This window comes from Macaca thibetana, chromosome 7, assembly GCF_024542745.1.
Source record: "Macaca thibetana thibetana isolate TM-01 chromosome 7, ASM2454274v1, whole genome shotgun sequence".
In the NCBI taxonomy this organism is placed as follows: Eukaryota; Metazoa; Chordata; class Mammalia; order Primates; family Cercopithecidae; genus Macaca; species Macaca thibetana.
In genome coordinates this window covers 82724694-82751739 of record NC_065584.1, presented here as the reverse complement: position 1 = coordinate 82751739, position 27046 = coordinate 82724694, and the positions used below count along the sequence as shown (strand labels likewise).

At 38.8% G+C, this 27046-nt stretch overlaps 1 protein-coding gene across 3 annotated transcripts in view; it reads right to left on the bottom strand.

The window, feature by feature from the left end:
- The window catches only part of STXBP6 (syntaxin binding protein 6), a 252267-nt gene that overhangs the window by 196393 nt on the left and 28828 nt on the right, over positions 1-27046 (bottom strand). For 2 of the 3 annotated variants that reach the window (XM_050798620.1, XM_050798621.1), the window contains exon 1: positions 15120-15559. The exons of the other annotated variant lie outside the window; for it this stretch is intronic. The gene's annotated coding sequence lies outside the window, so the exon portion shown is untranslated. Of the gene's footprint in view, positions 1-15119; positions 15560-27046 lie in introns of those variants that run through there. 3 annotated transcript variants of the gene reach the window in all.

Below are 27046 nucleotides of genomic sequence, written 5' to 3'. Positions count from 1 at the left end.
AACTATGTTTATTTTGCTCACAGGTTTAATCCCACATAGCAAGTGCTCAATAATAGTTTTTTGGGGTTTTTTTTTTTGCATGAATGGATGAATCCATAAATGAGAATGTATAGATTAATTCCTACTAGGGAGATTTGGATATACTTCTTAAAGAAGGTGGGATTTTTGCAGTGAGCCACTAGACCCAATCTCCAGCATAGTAGAAATGTTAAAGAAAATAGCATTATTCTTACCTTCCATGGACTTCCTAACAAAACTGGTAAAAATATTTTTCTTTTAAGGGTATCCAAATTATTCTAGCTCCTAGAAAATAAACTTGGGAATAAAACTTCTATCTTTGGGATTCATTCATAGGCCAACGACATGAGCAAAGAAACTACCTTAGAAACATAGTAACTAAGTACCCTTGAATGTTTACCAGCCCATATCCTTCCCTTTTAGAGGACTAGTCTAATTCAATGTCTGTTCTAAAGTAAGCTGTGTACTGAGATCCCAATAAACTTACTTTATTACTGTCTTTTCACAAACCTTACACACTAGATTTTAGGAACTGTATATTACAAATCTGAACACTGCTTTCAGAACTCAAATGGAAAGAAAAGTGCATCAATTAGGTAAAAATCTTTATGTTGACCTATATATGTAGATTTACTATATAAATTGTAGCGGGGATTCCATATTTGGAACTCATTCTCCCCCTCCCCACCCCAAGTATTTGAAATAATAAAAGAAATGGCTGAATTTTCTTGTAGTTTTATAACTTCATGGGTAAAAGTAATAAACCTACATATATTTTGTTGATCTAAATATAATGTATACCTTCCATACATTAAATTTACTTATGAGACGAATTCTAGACAAAAGCTCCTAGATTAATTTTTTAATGCTTCTTGGCTATTTACTAGACTTATTTGTGCTGAGTAGATCGTAACATTTTATGGCTCAAGGTTTTAGTCCTTAGAAATTTCTTCCTCACACCAAATTCCTTGGTAAACTTGCAACTGTCAACCTAACTGGGCTTCCTATACCTGAACCTCTCAGCTTTGTTCTCCTCTGCTACCGCCCTAGAAGCTCATTCAAAACAATAATTCCCAAAATCACTTCTCTAGTAAGTAAGTTTCAGTTAAATTTCAACTATCTCATTCTTGACATCACACAAGGTCTCTTTGCTTCTCTCTTTAAAAAAAAAAAGGCTCACACCGGTAATCCCAGCACTTTGGGAGGCCAGGGCAGATGGATCAACTGAGGTCGCCATTTCGAGACCAGCCTGACTTACATGGAGAAACCCCGTCTCTACTGAAAAAAAAAAAAACAAAATTAGCTGGGCATGGTGGCACATGCCTGTAATCCCAGCTACTTGGAAGGCTGAGGCAGGAGAATCGCTTGAACCTGGGAGGCAAGAGGTTGTGGTAAGCCAAGATCGTACCATTGTATTCCAGCCTGGGCAACAAGAGAGAAATGAATGAAACTCCATCTCAAAAACAAACAAACAAACAAACAAACAAACAAACAAAACAGAAGGGAATGCAGGGGAGAGGGAAATTTTGGTGCCAAGACTTAGCTCCAGAGCATACAAAGACACAAGAATGAATGGAAATACATGCTTCCTGGGAAATGACAGCTAAAGAAAGGGAAAAAAGTAAAAGTATAGGACGCCACTAACCTAGTTCAACCTCTCTCATTTTACAGATTAAGAAACTGGCGTCCACAGAGGGAAAGTGACTTTATGGAGATTCACACAGCACGCATATGTCAGATGCAGGAAGGGGCAATTTCCTGACTCACAGGCCAGAATCCTATCTACTCTTTTCTATGTGCGTAGCCCTCACCATTTCCCCAGCAACACTCACATACACAGGTGCTCATGAACTGAAGCCAAGTCAACCTTCTTGTACTTCCAAAACTCAAACCTGACACCATCGTCCAGGCCTTTACTCTCTCATGCTCCCTCTGCCATCTATTCATCCATCAAATATCACATTTTTCAAGGTTCGGTTCAAACCTCTTCTATGGCAGCTTTCTTATTCTCTTTCATGCCCAGTTCGTACTCAATCAAACTAATCCTTAATCCTACCAAATATTTTGCAACTTCTATAAGTACCCATGGATATTACTATATATATTTGTTTCCCTGTGTTCACTGACTAAGCAGTAAACTCCTAGTGATCAGTATCAAGTCTTATTGTGCATCTTTGCATCCCCAATCGAGAGCTAAGTGCCCCACTCCTAAAGAGCACTGAATAAATATTTTAAAATATTTATAATTCTTTTGTTATATAAGCAATACAAAAATGCACAAAGTAGAAAATAAAAGGCTGCTATAAATCCACCCTTCAGAGATAACTATTGTTAACAGCATGCCATACAATCTCCTAAACTTCTTCCTATGATTATATAATTCACACACATTTCAATGGAAAAATGGAACATTATTAACTACAACTTTTCTTTTTACCTTAAAAAATTATATATATTATATCGTTTGTTGTGTATATAAAAAGAGAGAACATATCCTATTTTTAAAAACTATATATTCCTTTATACAAATATGTCACATTTTACTTGACCATTTTCCTATTAGTGGATATTCACACTCTTTCCAATTTTTCAATGGTAAAAAATATAACCACCATTGTGTATCTGTGCAAATATTCCTGTAGAAGTTGTTAGAAATTGATACATATTTAAAATATTGATAAATATGTCCAATATTCTTCCAAAATGTAATTTTAATTAACCCTCTACCCCTAGTGTATGAGATTGCAGTTTTTCTGTCAAATACTAGGTATTATCAGTCATACTAGTTGTTGCCAATCTGATAAGTGAAAAATGGCATGTTATTAAAATGTGCCCTTCTTGGGTTATTATGTTGATCATCTTTGTATTGGTTGTCTAGGAAGTGGGAAGGGGTTATTTTAAGCAAAAAAGTAATTTTTTCAATAAAGTCAATATATTCTTCATGCATGAATTAGAGAGGAGAAGTCTGAATTTTGGTGTTTTTGTTTACTGGCTGAGCTAAAGATTACAGAAATACTGGAAATAAAAGAAAAACTGCCCGCTGATAGCTGGAGAAATATCAGACCAAGTTCAGGGAATAACAAAAGCTCTTTCAATCAAATTAATGTTACTAGAGAATGACTACTACTTGAATTGGGAGCATGACCTCTTGTGTAGGACTCTATACAGGAGGTAAAAAACAAAGCTCAGCTACTTTGGCCCAACTGTTACAACGCATAAATGTATATGTATCAATCTAAATTTACTGAACACCTACTGCAGTCTTGGCAGACACTGAAGATATAAGTGTTACTATGATCCAGGCCCTAACCTGGAGGGAGTTACCTTTTTTGTGTTTGTTTTAAAAGGAAACTATTTGGGCAATATCATTTTACCATACATAAAAACTTCAATGAATTCTCCTTAAAAAATCAATAGGCTGTCTTCAATATTCAAGGAATAAAAAGCTAAACCTTGGCCATTTCCAAGAAATTGACGAAAATATTATTCTTACGGGAGAAAATAATGCCTTCAACCTTAACTAAATATGTTCCTTGCTCTCATACCAGTGAACACATATCCCTTCAAGTTACATATTATATACATATATACATACATTTTAATAATATACAGATGCTCAACTTACAATAGAGTTATGATCCAATAAACCAACTGTAAGTTAAAAATACAGTAAGTTGAAAATGCTTTTAACACCCCAATAAACCCATTGTAAAGCTGAAAAATTGTTAGTCAAACCATGGTAAATCAGGGATTGTCTGTATACATTTCTCACTATACCACAATACCCCAAAAAAAACACCCTTAGGCATATCTTATTCAGACTGCAGAAAACCAAGAAGGAAGTGAAAATCTGTAAAGAAGCCAGAAGAAAAAGAATATCCTACCTATAGAGGAACACGAGAGCAACTGACAGCAGATTGCTCACCAGAAACCATGCAAGTAAGAAAAGCATGGAGTACAAGAAAGAAAGAACTTTTTCATTCAAACCAACAACATGTATTGAGTGTCCATGCTATTATCTAGGATATTAAAAAAGACAGACTAAAACATGAATGCTGCTCTAAAGAAGCTCACACATGGGCTAGGAAAGAAACTGTAATGGGATGCGTACTACGTGACATTAGCAGATATGAACACAATGTTATGGGAATCCAAAGGGATTAAGTCTGATGTGTGGGTAGAATGGTCACAGGAGGGGACCTCTGAAGACTACAGAAGGTACCACTTTTGGGGGGTGCCACTACCCCCAAAAGACTTCAGTTTAATAACAGAGGATTACAGCTGAAAGAGTTGCAATATACAGACAGTGTCCTTGGAGCAGTATCAGAAAAGTCCAAAGCCCAGAGGGGATACAAAAACAACGTTACGGGAGTAAACTGAAGTTTCTAATACCTCTAGCTACAACAAATCATGAACACAACCCAGATCCTAGCAGGAAGAATAGTGTTATGTGCATGTGTCTGTCAGTACAACAGTGATTTAGCTATTTAGACAAGGATGCTAATATGTTAGCTTGTTTTAGTTACAAATTATAAGTGTTTTTCTGCTTATAATCCCTGGGGACATCATCATATTGGCCTGAGATAATTTATTTAAAGTTTTGTAGGACACCCTTAAAAGAATTTTTTTTTTTTTTTTTTTTTTTTTTTTTGAGACAGAGTCTTGCTCCGTCTCCCAGGCTGGAGGGCAGTGGCGCAACCTTGGTTCACTGCAAGCTCCACTTCCTGGATTCATGCCATTCTCCTGCCTCAGCCTCCTGAGTTGCTGGGACTACAGACTCCCGCCACCACATCTGGCTAACTTTTTTGTATTTTTAGTAGAGATAGGGTTTCACCGTGTTAGCCAGGATTGTCTCGATTTCCTGACCTTGCGATCCGCCCACCTCGGCCTCCCAAAGTGCTGGGATTACATGTGTAAGCCACTGCACCCAGCCTTTTTTTTTTTTTTTTTTGAAACATTAGGACTCGGATAGGCTCCAGCAGTTTATAGTCTATGATTTGCTAATGGCTAGGACTTGGAAAACAATACCCCAAAATGAAGGTCTCAGAAGCAAAAGTTTTTCTGTGACCTCCTCCTACCCTCCGGTCTTCTAGTCCCATCCTCCCCGTAGGCTAGCCATAGAAACTGGCATTTCTCCCTAAGGCAGGTCATTAAAACCAGAACCTTCTTCCCCACAGCCAGCCAAAACACCTAATTATCTTTAGTCAGATAATTCCTTTATGGTCAGTTTTACACAGAAATGCAGAGGGAAAGTTAGAGTTTAACATTGTACACAAGACCCCCATTCCAGAGAGAACCCTGCCCCACCCAGAAGGAAGGAATGCATGATCAGAGAGGCCAAGAAGAATCCAGACAGCCAGGCCTTGCTGGGTTTCCCCACTCAGCCTATTAGCATTAGATCTTACCCTTTTTGTCCAGTTCTATTTTACTACAGTGGTCTCTACTTTGTTGAACCTAAGCACAGAAAGGGACAATTTCCCCTTTATCTTTGGGTCTTCATTCTGAAGGGTTCTGCTTGTTCATGATAAATAAACTTGGATGCTTTTTCTCCAATTAATCCGCCTTTTGTGAATTGATTTTTCAGTGAACCTTCAGGAGAAAAAGGGGCAATTTTCCCTTTACCTCTGCATAACCATGGAAAGAATGTGAAGACAGAGGCTTTTTCTCTTGGAACAACAAATATTTGAATGTCTTTTTGCCTCTGCCTTTGATGATTAGATCCTTCTCAACAAGGACTTACTGAGTGATTAATGTGCTGAATAGAATACAAGGAGACTTAAGGTCCCTGCCTTAAAATAGCTCACCATCTAATGCATAAGATTCACAAGAATTCATACATACAGGGCATTCTGACTATACAGTCCCTGGCATAGATCTCCTAAAACCTGTGGAATTTCCTGAATGATAGCAGTAGCTTTTAAAATTCATTAAAAAATCGCTTTCAACCATATCAGAGTTTATGCTAACAAGATGACACTTTTGGGTCCCTAGATACTTTCAGAATAGGGGCTGGTTGCCAGAAGGAGGACCAAGGCATGATTAGAGGGTTGGAACTTTCAGTTCCACCACTCTTCATTTTGGTAACCGTGGTTTTTATTTCTAACATTTTCTTTTGATTCTTTCTTAGAGTTTCAATCTCTCTGCTTATATTACCCATCTGTTCTTGCATGTTGTCTATTTTTTCCATTAGAACCCTTAATGTATCAGAGTTCTTTTAAATTCCTTGTCTGATAATTCCAACATCTGTTTCAGAATCTGGGCTTGATCATTACTTTGTCTCTTCAGACTGTGTTTTTCTTGCCTTTTGGCATGCCTTGTAATTTTTCTTGCACATGGGACATGTTCACAGGAAGTGAAGTAAGCAGGCCTTTGGTGTGGCAATTTATTTTTGCATCACAGTGAATATAATGAGGGCAGATGATAGCATTATCTTCTACAATAAAGCATATTCTTCAACTTATCCATAATTATTTCCTATTCAAACATGTACCTTCTCCAGGTCTTTTGTCTAAAATATATATGTAGAGTCACTAGGCTAGAGTCTCAGGCTATTACTTGCAACATCACTTAAGCCACTACGAAATATGGACACACAACACTAGTCAAGGTTAGAAAGGGCATCAATTTACGTATATTATAAACTAGGTGCTTTTCTTGTGAGCCAACATATGGATACTTCATGAGGACATTCTCTAAAATTATTTCACATACGTAGATGAGGCTAGACTAATACTTTCAGGATACTATAAGTGAATTAAAATTCAGACAAAATTTAACTCCTTCACTATTGATCATGACAGACTATTTCACAAGTTAATAAACTTCCTACTTCCAACTTTAACAATTTTTTAAAGCTAATTTATGACAGAGAATACCATACAGTTAAATTCTTATGACTTTTTTTTTTTCTTTTGAGATGGAGTCTTGCTCTGTCGCCGAGGCTGGAGTGCAGTGGCGCGATCTCGGCTCACTGCAACCTCTACCTCCTGGGTTCAAGCGATTCTCTTGCCTCAGCCTCCCAAGTAGCTGGGACTACAGGTGCGTGCCAGCATGCCCAGCTAATTTTTTGTATTTTTAGTAGAGACACGGTTTCACCACGTTAGGTAGGATGGTCTCGATCTCCTGACCTCATGATCCACCCTCCACGGCCTCCCAAAGTGCTGGGACAGCGTGAGCCACCATGCCTGGCTATTCTTATGACTTTCTAAGTCTTGTTAAAGAAACAGTAATTTCCCCATCTTTGTAAATTTGGTCAAAGTTAAGCAACAAGTTAGCACTGAAATGTTTTCAAATATACAGATTCTTTTTTTTTTTTTTCCTTGGAGTTTCACTCTTGTTGCCCAGGCTGGAGTGCAATGGTGCAATCTATGCTCATTGCAACCTCCGCCTCCCAGGTTCAAGTTATTCTCCTGCCTCAGCCTCCAGAGTAGCTGGTATTACAGGCGTGTGCCACCATGCCCAGCTAATTTTTGTATTTTTAGTGGAGATGGGGGTTTCACCATGTTGGCCAGGTTGGTCTCGAACTCCTGACCTCAGGTGATCCACCTGCCTCAGCCCCTCAAAGTGCTGGGATTACAGACGTGAGCCACCGCGGCCGGCCTAATGTATAGATTCTTAAATATAAATGTCAAGGAATCAAAGATGTGAAGATGATCTTCTGCTTCACTGACCTTTGGCAAAAGAATATTAAACTGACAAGAGGCAAGAAGAGCAAGATCAGAGAAAAGCTCTGGCCAGTTTGTTTCTAAATGACCTTTGAGTTGGAGGGAAGGAGACCAGTTGTTAAGCCTAAAAACAAAGGAAGCTGTAGACAGGAATCCCACAGGTGCTCAAAGGAGCAAGTGATGAAACCTCTAATACCAAGGAGAGTGGAGCCTCTTCCTGTGAAATACGTTCTCTCCTAGCCTTTAGGGTAATCCTAAATCACCATTCTTTTGTCATCATTATTGAAATGTGCTTTTAGGAAGAAGCATAACAAGTCCTCCAGGGAAAGTTTTCAGCTGTAATTTTATTAGGGAAACAAGCCAAATTATGCATGTGCATGCATCCCTTTTCAGAGAATTCTCTGGAACCTTCAGTGAGTCAAGCAGGACCTAAGGTACAAACCTAGCTACCGGGCAGGAAAAGATTAATCTGTTGTTCTTTTATTAGATTGAGTCATACAGTACATGTAACATAAGAAAATTCTTTTGCTGAGAAAAGCATAAGAACGTGGTTTAGTACCATCCACCAGACATGCCCACTATAAGTACCTTTTGGATCACATCCTACTACACTGATAGAGCAACCACTTAGCATGTCATCACTTTCCCTTCTTAAATCTCATGCTGGGTGACTCCTGTTACTGGCCAATGCCAGGCCAGTGTCACAACAACAAGACAAAACATCACATGAATTGATAGCAACAAAATGGCAGCAAGAAATGATGTTCCCCAGGGAAAGACCTATTCACCGAGTATGAAACTAGCTTAAGCAGCTCTCCCAGTTTAAGAAATTTAAGTAATTCATTCATTCATCAAACATTTATTGTGCCATACATAATATATAAAGCACTGTTTATGTTCTGGAGTAAAGGATTAGCAGAAAGAATACAAAGACAGTTGAGACCTGGTGCCTACTGCCAAGGAGTACACTAGACAAGCTGACATTAACAAGAGCAAACGTGAGTGATCATGCAAACTGAAGAGGGAGACTGCTAAAAAAGAAGAAGGCAGCTGATCCTCAAATTCTAACTTGAAATACAGTGATAGGCGAAACGAAGGGAGCAATTGAATCTGCTGAAACTAACAACTAAAACAGCTGAGTAGGATTTTCTCAGGCTACACATGCCAATCCCCTCACCTCACTATCTACCATTCCCAATATTCAGCAAAGTAACAATTTTGCTTCTTCCATGTGGGCCCAGCTCCATGGAATTCAAAGGGAAAAGAGCACTCAATCAACTTTCTCTGGACAATTTGCTGCACTGCTCAAGGGTCTACATGAGAATTACAGATATCAGGGAGGGAAGGGCAATACTAAGTATGGTTGTGTACTGGACTTTGTGGTTGACCACCTGAAATAAGTTTCAAGGGCAAAACTGACTGGATCAGGAGGAACAAAGAAACAGCACCTGGAACCAATATACCCCTAGTTCCTGATAAAGTCATTTATTGTTTAAATAAATCGATTTCAGTGGGAGTCCCACTTGGGGCAGTCTGGTCAACTAGGGTTGTTAGCTCTTTGAGGGCAGAGTCCATGTTTCTTTCATTTCTACGTATCTCAATACCACCTAGCACAAGATAGGGACTAAAATAATTGAGGAAAAGACCTAAAAAGGAAGAAAAATTAAGGGTCAGTTCACATTCCCGAGATTCTACACTCAGCTACTGGGGAGTGCACAGCAAGAAGCATAGCTTTCTATAAGCAATTAAGGTGAGTGCAGTAATAAATACACACACAGCCTGGGCCTATGAGCATAACTACCCTCATCCATGAGCACTGACTCTGCCATTCAGATGGAAACAACCAGGTGCAGTAAACTGATGAAGACAGATCTCAGCTCTGAAACTGTCATCTTTACTGCTCTCACTTACCACACATGGTCACAGTATTAGTCAGGAAAGACTAGTCACTGCGGGAGCTGATCATAATCCCAAAAGACACAATCTCAGTGAAATCTCAAAATCCTGCAAACATAATTCTTAAAAAAAAATTTAAAGACTCATTAAAAGACATTTATTTACCTTTTTAAAAGGGGATTTATTTAAGAAACAAAGATATGACAGAACACTTCCTAGGTCACTTAACACAATAAAATGGGCAATAACAAGATACATATTTTTGAAAGCAAAAACACTCAGATAGACTAACAACAGTTGCATGGGTATAACAATTATGAGCAGACAAACCATATCCAAAATGAACTAATTCAAAAGGGGAACTATATAAATGCATATCATTATGGTTGGTCATTGTTTTCTGATGAGATTGATGAAAAACTACAATGGGTCACCACCACTTATGCAGTCATCCAAAGAGCTGAGATCAATAAATTGTATCCTTCACAAATGCAGATGTACAAAAAGAACATCTCTTTATGTGCTGAGAAAGTTGCAACATTTTCAAGTGCACACAGAATGCTTACACACAAACTCAACATGGTGATAATACACTTTTGTGGAGTCAAATTTGCAAAAAATTGCATAAAAGGAATTAGAACTCTCTAAAGTCTCTACACAATTTATAATTCCAGTATTGGAAGTGATGCAAAAATGAAATACATAGCATAGTGAACTATAAAAAATAATTCTACAAATTTAAAATAGTGGGAAAAAAACTAAAAAAAAGAGAAAAGAAAAAAGCTAAATAACTAAAAAGAAAATTCAGCATATAAAAATGTATATTACAGGGAAAGATTTTGGACAATTGTATAGAGATAGCCCAAAAGAGCTGGCCTAACATAAACATCCTGTGATTGTGATTTTCAGAATTTTAGACAAGAGGGACTTTGGACTTTAGGGATTTTGATCTTTTGGGATTTCGATGTTCAGAATTTCAACATTCAGGATTATGACACTCAGGATTATGATCCAAACTCATCACTGTCAAAATAGACCCCTGACTTCTTTAGAATGGCTCAAACACCTCCGACCTTTGTTCTTGCTCCCATGACAGAGAACTGGTGAATGAGGTGTTCCTCTTCCTCACACTGAACTAGGGATTCAAGCTGTTGGGCTCAGCTGTCTTCACTGTGGTCATCCCATCGGCTGGAACTCAGGCACGTGGCTGTACCTAACTGCAAAGGAGGCTGGGAAATGCATTCTTGCTGTGGGCTCAGGAAGAGGAAAACATGGATTATGCTGAGAAGCCATAGCCTCCGCCATGGTATTTTACGGCTTTTCCTCCCTCTTCCAAGCTTTCTCTTGCCTTGTTTCTAAGGCTGCATATGTATATGTGTGTGTATATATATGTATACATACATACATAAAAAACTATGTTTCTATGGTAGCAAACTTTTGGTCCCATATAGATAATAAACATGAGGAACCCTAACATAAATATGCTTGATGCTTTATTTGTCAAGGAAAGGGAAGAATCTGATATTGGGGCCCAGAAGACACAGCTCTGCTTCAAGCAAGGGAGATAAATTCTGCTGTGTCCACATTCCCATTAGGGCCTTTATCAAGATCTATCCAAAACATATATTCACGAGGGGTTCATGTCCAAGCTGGCACATACTAGTACAGCATAAAATTTCCCTGACAAGGGCAGCAAAATGCTAAGTATTTCCTTGAGGCCCTCAATGGTTCCATGTACTGACCAAGAAACATCACATCTTAGATTCAGCAATTCCATCACCAACTCTAGAAGCTGGCTTTCTTCTCCGAGCAATTTTTCACCAAAAAAAGGCATATTTTACTTCAAAGGCATTTACCATATTCAGCAATAGGTAGAAACAATTCCTCACTGAAACGTAGACACAAGGAAATGTCTAAACACACACTCCTACATTAGTTACCCCATACCAGCCTCCCAAAGCAGTTGACTCAAAATTATGACTCGGCAAAAATGCAAAATCAGCATATGACATAGACTTTCATGGTCTATCTCAAATGTTAAATCACTGACATGCAAATGACCTGCTCTATGACGCTACTGAACTATATGCCCCTTTGGCAAGATACATATGTGATTTATGTATCTCCACAATGCCTTGTATACACCATCATTCAATAAACATTTGTTGAATGAATATAATTGTTGGAATTTCTATTCATCATTAGTAAGTTATCTGCATGTGTACACGTAAGGGCTGTCAGTCTTGAGGACAAACACTTAGCTATATGACTCATTCTGTATAAAACCTTGTTAAGAGGTGTGGGGTAAATGCTTTCTGACGGTGACTGTGATAATGGTAGTAGTAACTATGACAGCACAATCAACCACAATATGTAAATGACTGTTCTATTTCATGCCTGTGGGTACAGTCAGTCACCATAGGTAGTACAAGAGCCCAGGTCCTGACATGGTTCCCTTACTCCTTGGCACAATTCCCATCTCCTTCCCAGTTTTAGTTTTCCCCATAGCTCATATCACTGTCTGACATATTTAACTTCTGTGTGTGTCTGTCTCCTCCACTGGAAGCTCTGTGAGGCCAGGGAATTATGTCCATGTTGTCTGGTATCCAAATCAGTGCAGGGCATATTAGAAATGCTCAATAAACATTTGCGGAAGGAATGGATGAAATTAATACAATTATTTGAATTCTTTCTTCCAAATCTAAAGATTTTGGAACCACAGAAGAAATTATTTCTGCAGTGTTCCAATATATTCACATTCTTTTGAACATCTCAAAAGGAGGTCTCACAGACAAGCCACTAACTGTACTAAACACAGGGTTTCTAGAAACCTGTCGTTGTTCTACCACCTTAAAGTCTCCAAATAAACTGAGAATGGACAATCTCCAGGACTGGACATGCTTCTGCTAAGTCTTCACCTAACAAGAACCACATCTGCAGGCCTGGCTCACTTTCACCTGGCTCCCACTCCACTACAGAGTCCTGCAGATGGCTCTCTCAGCTGGCACTGGCACCCATGGCATGAAGCCAGAAACGAAGACAGGAAATTCCTTTAATTCAGAAACAAATTTGCCTGATTCCCACATGAACAAAATGTTAGCTGCCAGACTCAGCTCTATTCATAGGAAGTAGACACAATTCATTAAAAAAAATTTTTTTTAAGTTTTAAAAGTGTATCTTTTTGGCCAGGTATGGTGGCTCACACCTGTAATCCCAGCACGTTGGGAGATGAAGGTGGGAGGATAGCTTGAGCCCAAGAGTTCAAGACCAGCCTCGGCATCAGAGTGGGACTCTAACTCTACAAAAAATTAGCCAGGTGCGGTACATATGCCTGTGGTCCCCGCTGAAGTGGGAGGGTTGCTTGAGCCCAAGAGGTTGAGGCTGTAGTGAGTCATGATCACACCACTGCACTCCAGCCTGGGAGACACACAGAGACCTTGTCTTTTAAAAAAAAAAAAAAAAAAGAGTTCATCTTTCCGAATGTAGTCTGGTAAGACAAATGTACCTGATAAATTACTTTAGGTTGTTAAAGACTCACTGAATGTTATAATTAATTTGACAAGCTGTTGCTTGATGGAGCTTTAAAATTCATGTTTTATTTAATTTTTGGTGTATGGAGAACAGTGTCTATTGGCAACAATAATTCCTATTTATTCGTTTTTCTGTTGACTCTCAAATAGCAATTACATAATGCTCTCAAAGTAATGGTAAAAGAGACGACGAGCCTGAGAATGTGTAACAAAAAAGACATTTTACACATCAAAGGGTTTTATACCTCTAGAATATTCTACACATCAGAAGCTTTTAGAATAGCAAGCAGTAGCATCTAACAACTCATAGAAGAATGGCTAAGCTTTTAAATCCCAAAACGAAGAGTCATTCTAACATCTTCCACCATTCTTCTCAAAGCTTTCACCAAGACTTTCTTCACAAATACTGTGGTCAAAAGGTTTAGGGTTTTTTAGCAAATACTATCTCAGCCAGCCTACCAGTCAGTCAGTGTATATTATGTGCTAACCCCACGAGAGACATGGAGAATTCTGAGAGCAAGATACGACTTTGATCACAAGTTACTGGATTCATTAGCAAAATAAAAAGGATGGATGGGATGATAGCTAAGATCATTTCTAGTTAATTTGTTTGGTTTTCACTTCAGAATGGTCTCACACAACTATCAAACTGCATTATAAGACATCAAGTTAAGGATGTCTTAAAGCAATTAAAAAATGAAATTTCAAAACAGTTCAATACATGGAGAATTCTTATCACTGGGTCCTAATATCTGATGTTCTAAAACTTAAACATACAGCTTTGAAGCTTCAAATATTATTTAATTTCCCAGGGACTTTTCTCTTAAGCTCATTTGCTGATTACTTGGGTTCCTTGTTTTTCCATTTTCCTACTTGCATCTCAAAATGAGGCGTAAATTATACAAATTATACAAAACTATACAATAAATAATCAAAATACATTTCCTTCCCAGACCCAAAGCCCAAAATGTTAGGTTGCACAGTATCATGTAGCGTAATCAAATGCACAGAAAATCTCCTCCCTCAGTGAACCAGAAACCCAACAAGCCCAGCCCGACAAACTGAGGAGCACGCCATCGCCACAATGTCACCTAGTCTTTGAGAACTTACTCCAACTTGGTGCTGACCCTGCTGACACTAAGAGATTCAGGTTTTCTAGTCCCGCTGGTTTCTGTTCCGGGGCATCAAAGCACCTACATGTAGCCTCTTCATGCAAAACAACATCACACACACACAAACTGCATTTAGAACCAAGCCAAATACCACAAACATTATATGCTACCAAATTTTCAGCAATGTGACTGCCACTGTATGAACTACAAATCGTTCGAAGCCATTATTTACTTTTTCTAGAGTGAGTGGCACTCTCCAGGGAGAAAAGCTAACAGGCTACCCCCAATCTCCTCATCAGCCTAACTTCAGTTGTTTTTTCACTAAAACACCTAAAGATACCAAACACAACTGCTATTAACAGTGGCTCACTGAGATCCCGGGCAAAGGAAAAGAGGTTTTCAGAGCTTCAAAAGCACACTTGGAGATTCGGACACACCCTCATTCCTCTTTGGGAATCACTGATCTGAGAGATTCCAGCTCAACACGCATTCCTGGAATTCTGAGTTCTCACCATAGAATCTTTAGCCAAGGCAGTCCTCAGGAAGAGCTGTTAAGTTATGGCACACTTTACGATGGTGACGCTCACTTTAGATTTGAAAACAGATTTATGGACTAGCCCAAAGTAGCCTGTAATCAGACTCAGAGGAAGAACATGTTTCCACTTTAATAAAACTTCTTCTCCGGTAAACCTATTCAGGCAATTAAAATGTGTTCCAATTTCTACTTCCCAAGCCTTTATATTCTTTGCTCTTAGGAAAAGAATTCAATAAACAAAACCTGAATTTTAAACCTGAATTCTAATTGCCTGAGGCTATTTTATACTTAAATAAATAAATAAGTGGCATAAACTAACAAATGTTTTGTATTTAAAATATGTTTTTATAAGGTATTTACCTACCTTTAACGCAGCCTTTTAGTTGGGACTGCACTTTACGGAAAACTCCACACACAAAGCACCTTTCCTCCTAGTACTTCAAGGTCCTTATGAAGGAGCAGAACTTTCTAAACAGGAAACTAAAGCACAGAAAGGCAGAGCCTTAGTGACACTAGAACCCCAAATTCCTGGCATTCCCCAGCCTTAAGTTCCAGGCTCCTATCATTAATCATCACGTACTACATGCTTTGCATGTGGAGACGGGTCTGTTTGATGATTTTTTTTTTCCTTTCTTTTAGGGGGAAGGATTTGGTAAAAGTGATAAACATGAAAGAAAATAAAATTTTGACAAGACCAATGGTGGTGGTGTGGAGTTTCAAAGCCCATCCTATGAAAGAACCACCTTTCTACTTTACATTCTGACTTTATTCAACAAAGTCAATGAGATGACTTGCTAGAAAAGCCCATGAAAATGACAGTCCAAATATAGAAATCTAAATGCAACAAATCAGATATTGAGATATTGAGATATTAAATCAGATATTGAGACCTTTCCACAATGGTAGATTTAATGTTGAGAAAAATAACAAGCAAGGCTACAGTTCAAACTGAATTTGTCTGTAACTACAAAAAGTAGTTTAGTATTCAAGATCTACTTTCCAACAAAGAAATTTATATTCCATTAAGAACCCTGCAACCTTTGACATAGTCTTTGCTTCACTCCCCACCAGAACCACAAAGTAATTATGACGCACCTGAACAGTGACACAGGCTCTGATCCAAGCTTCCTACAAGATGACACTTTTCCAGATGGCACCTGAGGCTGTCAGGTACCGTCAGGTATTTCCTATGTTGGAAAAATACTCAAGGATATTACGTAAGACTGCTCCTCTCCTGTATGTGCACTAACTTCAGAAAGCCACTGATAACTGTTCAGGAAACACACTTCCTTTTCTTACGATAGAAACTCTTCTATACCTGGGAAATAAGAGCTAATGTTGTTCATTAGCCAAGAGAAGCTAAGGTTATTGAGAATTGTGACAAAATGGCACGTTACTGGGTTCAGCCCAAGAGAATGAGACAAAATTATGCTTTCCCTGAGCCCCAGAGACTACAAAATCCAGTTATATTTTAAGTAGCCATGTTTTAGAGATTTATATACCGTTCAGTGATAAAAATAAATGAAAGTCCCAGGCTTAAGGCACCATTATTCAGTTTTTAAAATTGCAGAATGTTTTCTTGCAGGATTTGGTTCAGCCAACTACAGGATGAAAAAAAAGTATGTCTAAGCTACACAGGTGAGCGATAGATTGGATCCTGGATTCAGAAATTAGTGGAAATATATGAGCCATTAACGAATTCCACAGGCAAGGCAGGCTCTTCTCCGGATGACTGAGATCTTCAAAAGTCAATACTCTAAGAAACTATTACTACATTTTGAATTTCCTACTGTGACCAGAAAAACAACATATTCAGAGTACTAGTTGTTTTTTGTTTTGTTTTGTGAGACAGGATCTCGTTCTGTCACCCAGGCTGCAGTACAATGGAAAAAGAGCAGCTCACTGCAGTCTCAGATTTGACTAGAGTCAAATTCTAGTTTTGCCACTTATTAGCTGTGAGACTTGAATCTGATCACTCAGGCATACACAAAAATTGAGTTTAAAAAAAATGGAACTAATTTAGAAGGCCACAAGTGATTATATGTATATAGCACGAAACATAAAAGATGAGCCTAGAATAGTAGTTCTCAAGTTTGTTGGTCTTAGGATGCCTTTACACTCTTAGAAATTATTCAAGACTTCAAAGAGCTTACCTTAAAAAATTCTACGAAACATGAGAACATGCATGCACACAGCCGGGCACGGTGGCTCACATCTGTAATCCTAGCACTTTGGAAGGCCGAGGCGGGCGGATCACTTGAGGCCAGGAGTTTGAGACCAGCCTGGCCAATATGATAAAGCCCCAACTCTCCTAGTGCCAGTAGTCCCAGCTATTTGGGAGTCTGAGGCAGGGGAATTACAATCGCTTGAACCCAGGAGGTGGAGGCTGCAATGAGCTGAGATTGCACCACTACACTTCAGCCTGGGCAACAAAGCAAGGCTCTTTCTCAAAAAAAAAAAAAAAAAACCCCAGCATACATTCCAATAGCCAATATATGGTTTCTAGAAAACTTCACTTTATACATGTAAGAGAATAAGAATAAAACAGGTAAATTATGTCTTATTATTATGAAAATTGTTTTGACCTCACAGACTCACTAATAGGGTCTTGGGAACCCCTAGGCATCCCCAGACTATACTTTGAGAACCATTGGCCTAACATACAAAAAGCAGGGAAGCTGTCAAAGACTATTAAGGTTATAAATGAAAAGGATTCAGGAGACCACACAAAGGGATTCCCATTGGCCAAAGATGAGACAATTTTAGTTTCGATAAGAATAAATGAAATGGCCTGGAAGGTGGCTTATGCCTGTAATCCCAGCACTTTGGGAGGCTGAGGTGGGAGGATTGCTTGAACCCAGTAGTATGAGGCTGCAGTGAGCTACGATAGTTCCACGGCACTCCAGCCTGCATGACAGAACAAGACTCCACCTCTTAACAACAACAACAACAACAAAAGAATAAATGTAATGGTTTGAAACATCAAATATTTTAAAATTAATGAATTCTTAATAAGCCACCAATTTCTCTTTCTCTCTTTCCCCTGCTCCCCAAATTGGTTATCTTTGGATGCTAGGGAGCCAAATATTTTGAAAACTGGTAGATAAATGGAAAGAATCGAGCATTTTTCTTGCCTTTTCTATACAACTGTACCTCAGGATAGCCAAACAGATTATTGGATTGGCTAGATTATTCTTTATAAAAGTAGTCTAGCTAATAAATGGAGAAATGATGGACATGAAATAACATTTTAAAACCCCTAATGAATTGACGGATTTAGGCAGCACCAATCAGCACTGGCTATCAACATCTCTCTTTCACACACACACTGTAAAGGTAAGAGTCTTCTCATGGGAATACTTAACACTACTCACGTGGTACTTTTGACAAAAAATTGAAACAGAATTCAATCTAGCCTCTAAATGTAACTACCAGTTCACAAGAAATACAGAGGCTAGAGGAATATGTTAAACAGAGGAACATTTAACATTTAACTTCATGGGATGGAATCAGCAAAATCCAGCCAGTGGGAAAATTTACAGAATAAATGATCCCGTTTGACAAAAAACAAAACAAAACAAAAAAACAGATCACAAGGAAAAGACAGTGAAGGGTAAATCTACAGATTAAAAGGGACTGAAGAGGCATGTCAACCAACTGCAATGTGTGGACCTTATAAGGATACTGTTACAAACTAATGAGAAAAACCCAAACAAATGTGAACACTGACTAAATAGCCCATATTTGATTAGGTTAGAGATTTTTTTAGTGTAATAATGGTATTATAGTACTAAAAGAAAAAAGAGTCCTTATCTTTTAAAGATGTGTATCCAAATATTTACTAATAAAATAATAGGATGTCAGGGATTTGTTTCAAAATAATCCCTGGTAGAGAGAAGAGGCTGAGATCTAGATGAAACAAGATTGGCCATAAGTTAATCATTGTTGAAGCTGAGAGAGAGGCACATAGGGTCTGCTATTATATTCTCTTGTACTCCTGTGTATGTTTGAAATTTTCTGTACCAAAAAAGTCAAAAATATGGCTGGGCGTGGTGGCTCACGCCTGTAATCCCAGCACTTTGGGAGCCTGAGGCGGATGGATCACTTGAGGCCAGGAGTTCAAAACCATCCTGGCCAACATGGTAAAACCCCTTCTTTACTAAAAACATAAAAATCAGCTGGACTCAGGAGGCTGAGGCAGGAGAATCACTTGAACCTGGGAGGCACAGGTTGCAGTGAGCCAAGATTGCACCGCTGCATTCCAGCCTGGGCGACAGAGGGAGACCCTGTATCTAAACAAATAGATAAAATTAAAATTAAAAGCAGCCATGAAAATGTCTACTTGTCTTCTCCAGCTATACTGTGAGATGCTGAGAGGCAGGCCCTGCACATTCAGCTACCGTGCAAGGCACACAGTCCGTGTCAACAGAGCACTTGATAAACAAGGCTATCAGCCAAAGATCTGCAAAGTTGAACTGTGACAGGGTATGTTCTGCAAAGAAGTTCTGAGTCAGTTGTCTCTGAACCACAGACATCTCTCCAATGAAGCAGAGAACAAAACTGTATTTATAGTATGATAACCAAGAAAGACAAACAAAAACTTGACACTGAAAACTGTGTAAAAAGCTTTTCACATAAAAAGAAAATAAATGAAAACAGTACTTTTTTTTCCCTTGGATATAGGGACTATGGGTATTTGGTTTTCTTTGCTTCTATTTCTCTGAATCTCCCAAATTTTCTGTAATTACCATATCATTTTAAATGTTGGCGAATACCCTAACTTTTCTACTTTTAAATCACTTATGTCAAAGTTCTATTGATGGCTGCTTTTACATAATAATGATATTTCATTTGTTATATTTCTATGATCCTTTTATGACTTGGATAAAGGAAGAATATTATAATGAAGAAAATACTGAAAACTATCACGGAGGGATTTTTAAATTGAATTATAAAAGCAGTATGAGAACACCCTTATTTATATTGGGGAAGAGAAAGATAACCATTATCTTTTTCTCTACAAAATAAAAGAGAACTACTTTTAAAAAAATCACATTTGAATAATCTGAATCAAGGGGATTTCTCTGGTTCTTCTAAAACCTCAGTTTCAGTGCAGGAAGCTGGAGACAGAGATATCTGGGACCTAATGAAGGGGCCTCTTGTGCACCCCTCTATACCCCCTGTTCCAGGGTATGTACCCTGCCCTCCCATCCCGCCCTCTCCACCCCTTCCATCAGCCCCAGGGAGGCGGAAGATAAAGCAGTTTAATTTAATGTCGAGATTCCACACCTGACAAGACAATATTCACTAAGGGAAAGTTCATCCCACAAACAGAAATGGATTTACTATTTGTTAGAAAAAAAAAAAAATCCTTTTCGATAAAGATTCTTAAAGAACCAGGCAATAGTGAGAATCCCGGAGCAAGTTTCAATTATTCCACTTAGAAAATAACTGAAAGAATATGTGCACCAATGACTATTAATAATTGAACATGAAAAAAGAAAAATGTTAGAAATTTGGTATGGATAATTGTTATGTTTTCCACACGGGTCTAATTAAACTTGATTTAGACTGCATAGTGCCTTTTTTTGTAACCCTGTTATTAAATAAACAAGCGACAACAAGAAAAGAAAAAAAGCTCAAACTGCTAGTTCGCCTGTGTTTTACATATATTCTGGGAGGCTGAACTCAAAGTGAGGAAAAAAGTCAAAACAACTCAATATATGGCAGCGTCAACTTGTAGCTAAGAGTATGAACTTTGAACCAGATTGCCAAGGTTAAAACTGTTGATCTGCCATTGATTAGCTGTGTGACCTTGGAGACACTGTGGAGCCTCTCTTGCATCATGGGTTCCTCAACTAAAAAATAAAGTGATGAGTGGAAGTGTCAGAGGGCTGTTGTAATAGCTAAGATGAGAAACAAAAAATGCTTAGGTGAGTGCCTAACACCATGCCTGCTCAGTAAATGCTACCTACTATTCTTATTTATAACCTATTATACTTTTTTTCTACTTTCCCCTTTTATTCTTCTTTTTCACCCAAGAAAAAAAAAAGATTTTACAAACTTCTATTTGTTTAGCCTCATCAGTAAATATTGTTATCTATTTTAAAGCTTGACTCTCCTATTTTCCCCAGGGTAGAAATTTTTTCTTTAAGAAAATAAAAATAAAAATAAAATGGAGTTAGCTTCCTCTTTACTTTGTGCTAATCAGAAATGGTACCAGATTCCTAATTCCTTGAAACTAGAAAGAATCACAGTTACTGAGGTCCTAGGCAATCCTTAGAGAGTGACTATTTCCTGGCCTTGCCCACTCAAATCCTTTGTATTGGGGATCTATTTTCCAGTTTTACTAAATCCTTCATAGCTCTTTTCAAGTGTAAAGGAATCCTGAAAATCCATGCCAAAAAGATCATAAGAAATTCACATTCTAGAGAAAGGAATCCAAGTCTTAAAATGGCTACATGTCATATACAACTTTTACGCAAAAGAAAATGATTGATGTGTTTTTAGTATCAGGGAGACTCCTGGTTTGTGAACTTACTAAACAGGACATGAAAAGGATTGCTGGCATCAATCATAAAATTGAGCTAGGAAAGCATACAACTTAAAAAAAAAAATAAACAAACAATATATTCCAGGCTACAAGGAAGCACGTAGCAAAGGAGATATGGCATGGCTTCACACAATACTTCGGGCTCTAATTACATGGGTATTTAGTACGAGAACTAAAAGGAAAATTATAAGGCCTGCATTGAAGAAAAGAAGTGGAGGATAGAAGAAATAAATAGAAAAAACTTAGGTAAGTGCTGTCCAGCTATATAGTACATGGTGCTGAGTATGCAGGTAAACGCTTATTAGAAATTAATACAAATAGTCCAGTAATGGGATAATCAGTAGCCTAGTCAACTAGATGTCAGGTATAAAGTAGTATCTCTAATTTTACATATTTGCACTTAAGTACAAGGGCATGTAATGACACAATTTTTTATTCACCAAAATTCTTGGAAAATAAACAGAATTTATTTGTGCTAGTTGGTAGAGTATAAAGGTAAGGACTTCTCACTCCTCTATGGCTGCCCCTATGTGGGTAGAACTTTGATTAATGTTTAAGGGAGAAAGAATATGAAATAGGGATGGAATTGGCAGAGCTGGTGAAAGACCACCCATGTCAAACTGTGACTCTTCAGGTGTTCACTAAAGCCTATCTGATGGGACTAGATTCCCTACGGAAACTGGTATGAGAGAAATGCTGCATTCAGAATCTGCATGACAGATGCAGAAACACCTTTCTAGGAAGCAGAAGCTCAGAGGCAGAGGAAGTATAAGTCACTAGAAGGCTTTGGGTTGATCCAAAGGGCAGGGAATACCAGTTAATACTTGGTTACCAAGATAAAAGCTTGACAGTATAAGGTAAGGATACAATGTATTCAAAGATCAGAGACTCCAGGGGAACCTACAAGTTGTGATCATTTGATTAAGGGTGGCCTTGGGCCACAATACATCCCAGTGACTTACTTGGCTCTAAGTAATCCCTGGGGAACATTAAAGAGCAGGAGTACTTTCAAGAGAGTTTGCTTCCAACTCTCAGAATAAACATGGGAGGAAGACAGCATCTGGAGCCCTGAGGACTTACTGGACCTGGTTGTTTCCCCACGCCTTGGTTCACAGTGGGCAAGGTAGCATAGTGGTCGGGAGCTCCAACTGCAAGGCTAAACTGCCTCACGGTTGAGTGTGAATCTCTGCTTGCCATCCAGTAGTTATTCTGTTTGCTCAGGCATCTATCCTGAATTTTCTCTTTCCAAATGCTTTTGGTTATGGATTACCCATAGGTCTTCTCCTCAAGTAAGCAATCACAAGACTTCTCTATAACACACAATACATACACTGCCCCTGCCCCTGCCTGCTCAGCACATCCAGAAAACACATTCTTAACCTGATCTTTGTATGTCTTCCTTTCTGTTCTATCACCATTGTGTTGTACCGCTTCTTTAATCTTCCCATTCTTCCTCCAGTGTGCACAAATAGGATTTCCAGAGATTCTTAATACATTTGCAACGCCAGCCATTGCCCATGGCTTCTGACTTGACTGCAACTAACTCCTAACACAGCTAAATACTGAGCATGGGTGCCTACCCCAGGCCTAGGCAGTAATGCACTAGACTCCCCTAGTTCCCACACAGTAATCTTTAATAATGGAAAACTAGAATTATCCCTAAGACCCTAAACCCTCCCGGTTTTACAAAGTACCAACCCAGAATTTACTAAAAATATAAGAGGTAGAGAAAACCATCTGAGAGGGGTAATGTAATAAAATATCAGGGAGGCCAAACCCTATATTCTATGCTATTCTTTGGCATTACCGCCCAGGGTTAGGGCACTCTGCTGACACTCTATCTCTTCCTCCCTGTCCTTCCACACTCCTTCCTCAAGGGTGATTTTCAGAGTCATGAACCAGAGAAAGCCTGGTTCAGGAACCCAGAGAGCTGTGTCCTGGTCCCAATCTGCCAATATATACAATATGGCCTAGGACAGTCACCAAATCTCTCTAGACCACTGCTTCCTTCTATGTCACACTGTAGATGCTGAAATCTGTTTCTAGCCTTAACCTGCCTATGTGATTAGTTCTTAATTTATAAAATTCTTCAATGTAGGATCTTTCAGATCAACCGCCCAGGCCCAATAAGAATAGCTACCACCAATTAAGAACCCACCATGTGCCAGGCATTATTCTTGGCAGTTTACAATCTCAACTGACACTTACTAGAGGATCTTAAGGAGGCTAGGGCTCCTTGGCTGCAATTTAACTCAATTCCTTTCTGCTCTGCTGAGCCCAAGAAGCAATGCTAGGTGGGCTTCTACCTCGTCTTCCACATTTACAGGCTTTATTATGCCTGGTGAAGATGTACACAAAAGCATGGGAGAATAAGAAGCCACAAGAAGGCTTATGTCCAGAATGAACTAATCATTTGTCCATAGAAACATGCTGAGAACAAAGCAGATAATTCAGTTATAATGCTTATCAGAAACTCTCTGTTCTTTCTAGAGACAACCGAAGCACTCCTTAAAGGCCTGAAGCCCAAGATAGGAGAACCCAAGTCTCAGGACTCTAGAATATCCCGGGGTCTAAAGGAACTTGTGGATTGTTAAGCCTTGAGTTGTGCAGAGAAGTGATTCTTTCCTTGGGAATAGTTTGAGAAAAAAATCCAAGATTTTTCACAACCTTAAGAATCTATCAAAGAGCTAACTTAGTAAATTACATAGACAAACGATAAATGCAAAAGAGTCAAAAAAAAAAAAAAAGGACAATCTGTATCATGTTGGACTTATGCATTCCTCCTTTTGCCTTTACTTTTCCCTATCCTAACATAAGGAGATAGATTTAAAGAAAACATAGTGAATTGCCTGGTTGGCAGCATAGCTGCTGTAAGCTATAAGACATTTCATTCCATAGCAGATATCTTGAGTGCTGAGGGACTGCTGCCATCTTTGCTTATCATCCTCAGCCTGAAACCTGGACACTATTGCCCCATGCCTTGTTATTTACCTAATCTTTCCAGAATCAGTAACAAATAGAGCTGTATCTAAAGACTCCATGCCAAAATTCTTTTTCAGATTATAGATTTCTGCATATTGATTAGGCAGTATGCATTTTTATCACAACTTTCAGAAGTTTTGAGATGATCAGATTTAGTATCTTATTATAAAATACAAGTTTTGTTTTTGTTTGTTTTGTTTTGTTTTTTTCCCTCTCAGTGAGTCTTTTAAACTCCTTTCCCTCTCAAGTATAAAAAATGCTGGTTCTGTCCAATGCCTTGCCATTCACAGAAGTAATTTTTGAGCTCTAAGATTACTGTATATAAACTACAGACTGGTGGGCCTGCTTGGTTTCCGTTACTGCCAAAGCCTGATATACATGACAACAGATGTCTCTAACATAGCTTCCTACTTACTCTCCAAAGCTCATCACAGTGAGAGCCACAAGGGATTCAGTTAAACTTGGCCTGTTCTTGAAGGTTTGATTGCACTGTCGGTCACCTTCAGAGGCAATATAACCATGTGAGGCAAAAAGGAGAACCAAATTATCCCAGCAACTAAAAACTGTAGGAACTCAAGAGTTTTAAATGACTTACATTTTCTCTAGTAACAAAGTGATTAAAGATACATTTTTTTTTCTGATAAAATAGCACTCCCAGTATATATTTTGAAAACAGAGAGGTGAATCCAAAACCATTTACATATACTCCTCCAGCTGAATTTCCAATGAAACAGAAGGTAAGGAGGTTTAGAGGAAAAAGAAAATCTGTTGTTAATAAATAGCCAATCCAATTACATCATGTGAAACCTGACCAAATTCTTCCTCTCATCCCCTAATCCTGCAATCAGCATGGGCAACCTCAATACCCAAGCCTATTGAAACTCTGGTTTCTGTTTTCTGAAATGTCTCTGAATGTCCTCACATTCAATGACATTCTCTTCCACTCCACCTGAGACACCTACCACCCATCAGATGGTCTACCCTTTGACTACAATATCCTCAGCTTCAGCTTTCTTATTAAAATCCCCTTCACTCTGATCAACCATTTGGGCCTCATCAGAAGTGTCACTGCACATCCCTTCTCACTCAGCTTCCTTTCTAATGGTCATGGTTTTGATAACATGCTTTCTATAGCACTGTTGCAAAATGCCCTAACTTGCCTTGCTCAACCTCCCTGTGTCTTTCCCCTTCCGCCCAACCCCAGTCTTAGATGATGCCTACTGTATCTCTGTCTGTCTACGGCTGTGCACCCGGCCACTGGAGAAAGCTATACGCAGGCAGATTCATGAGTACCAACTGCAAATGCATTCTCAGCCAGGCTGGGCAACCCTACCACATTTCTCTTACCGAATCATTCTCACCATTCTCTCACTCTCCTCAATGACTAGTTCACTCTTAAACCTCCACCCAACACCTTCTGACATCCACACCGCCATCACCCCCATTCCCAAATGGCCATTCTCAGGTGGAGGCCATCTCATCCAGCAACTTCCCGCCATCAGACTAATTTACAACTGGAGCAGCCTTCCACTTCTTCCCTCTTGTTGCATCTTGTTCTCTCCTCTCATCTTAGGCCAACCACTCCATTTGGGCTTCAGATTCCACTCCATCCTACCTTCTCAGGCTCATATGATCAATTATTCCTTTCCTCTCCTGTTTATACAATCAATTTCTCCCTTTCAACTAGATCCTTCCCATCAGCACTTCAACATACTCAAGTCCTGCCTTTAAAGCACTCAAACTCAACCTCACATGACTCTAGCTACTTATCAGTTTCCCTTTAGAGGAAAAATAGAAGAATAGGGTGTCTTCATTTATTTCACCTCCTATTCATTTTTCAACCCATTGCAATCTGGCTTGGCCATATCACTCACTGTAACAGCTCCAGTTCAAGTCAATGACCACTTTGTTGCCAAATTCAAACCAGTTGACATCTTGATGGTGTTGGCAACGTTGACCAATTTCTCCCTGAAAACTCCTTACCTTGGCCTCCATGACCAATGCTTTCCTTTCTACTGCCATAGCTCCCTTCTCATTATAGACCTGTCCTCTTCTACCTATTCTTTAGGGTTCAAGCTTCTCAAAGCTTGAACCTAGGCCCCCTTTCTCTTTTCATTCTATACAAGGGGTCAAAAGCCCTGCTACCCATAGGGGAAAGAAACTAATACAATTAAGTGAAGCAAAATCAACTTTCATTTCCCTCTCAATGCTATTACGCAATTTAAAACACAGTAGAATGAGCAAGATAACTGGCAACAGATCCTAGGCATCAAGGGAAGATGACAATAGGGAGTGGAAAAGGCTATAATAAAGTGGAAAGCCAATGCTCCAACTAGAACAAGTTACTCAGCTCAAGACAAAAATCCTGATTTCTATGTGAAAACTCACAATTTTAAAAGTCTTGGCAACCATGTCAATTAAAATTCTTTCTGGTACAAGTAAAAGAAATCTTGTTTCAAAATGGGTTACACTAAAAAGAGAATGTACTGGCTCATTTAACTGAAAAACCTAGAAGTACATAATGACTCAGGTTAATCAATATGATGAGGGCCAGTCTCTCCATCTGGATTCCACTTCTTTGTTGTCTTCACTCTCAGATAAGCTCTACCCTAGGGTAGCAAGGCAGTTCCTAGACCTCCAGCCCACATTCTGCCAAGTTTAAGCAGAAAACAAGAAAATCTCTCTTCCTAGAGTTCCTCCACAGGCTCGAAATTCCCTGTAATTGGGTCAACTTGAATCACAAGTCCATTCTTGAA